Genomic DNA, 1274 nt, shown 5'->3' with positions numbered 1-1274 from the left:
AAAAAGATATATTGCAGTAAATTTTGAGATTTTGTTCATTTTCTTTATATTTAAAATAGCTGTATCTCCGGTCTTTTTAATGATAGACCTGCGATAATCTGTAAATATAAAGTACTCTTTTACCTTAACATTTTGCAAAACTACAGCTTTCTATCACAATTTTTGAAAAATATATAGGGGAGGAAATTTTGAGATTTTGTTCATTTTCTTTATATTTAAAATTGCTGTATCTCCGGTCTTAATTATGATAGTCCTGCGATAATCTGTAGAATTATAGTACTCTTTTTCCTTAACATTTGTGCAAGACTACAGGTTGCTATCTCAATTTTTGAAAAAGATATAGGGTAGGAAATTTTGAGATTTTGTTCATTTTCTTTATATTTAAAATTGCTGTATTTGCGGTCTTATTAATGATAGACCTGCGATAATCTGTACAATTAAAGTACTCTTTTACCTTAACATTTGTGCAAAACTACAGCTTTCTATCTCAATTTTTGAAAAAGATATAGGGCAGGAAATTTTGAGATTTTGTTTATTTTCTTTATAGTTAAAATTGCTGTATCTCCGGTCTTATTAATGATAGACCTGCACTAATCTGTACAATTAAAGTATTCTTTTACCTTAACTTTTGTCCAATACTACAGCTTTCTATCTCAATTTTTGAAAAAGATATAGTGCAGGAAATTTTGAGATTTTGTTCATTTTCTTTATATTTAAAATTGCTGTATCTCCGGTCTTATTAAGTGAGAAACTAGAGATTTTGGAGAAATTCGCCAAAAATTATTGTATTCCTCAGCCTAAATCCATAATAGCTCTTCTAAAAACTCTTTTTATCAGAACGCCCAAGGTTTTCCCGATGAAGTGCAAAATTATCCAGGGTACACGATGCGTTAACCATAAAATTCATATGTGGACTTAGTTTTGGATTTTTGGAAAACTAAGTTTAAAGTATTATGCACGCAAAGCACCAACTTTCTAACTGGAATTTCTTTTAGTTACGAAATACAAAAAAATAAAATATGCCCAAATAACGCTATACCTAATAAACCCAACTATAATAATTAACTTAATATACGTATTATTGCCATCTCAATCTGCCAATACCTCAGGAATGTTTACATCAGTCACTTTATTAGCGGTTGAAGATGGTCGTGACATTAATATATTTAAATTACTTGAAGCATTAAATTCCAAGTTAAAAGATACATACTTTAAGGTCTATTAGCACACCACCTTAATTCTTTTTACAAGGACTAAGAGAAAAAGGAAAAAGC

The sequence above is a fragment of the Rhodnius prolixus genome, unplaced genomic scaffold, assembly GCF_049639745.1.
Source record: "Rhodnius prolixus isolate KJV_2025 unplaced genomic scaffold, Rpr scaffold_11, whole genome shotgun sequence".
Lineage (NCBI taxonomy): Eukaryota > Metazoa > Arthropoda > Insecta > Hemiptera > Reduviidae > Rhodnius > Rhodnius prolixus.
Note: the sequence above shows the minus strand (reverse complement) of the source record.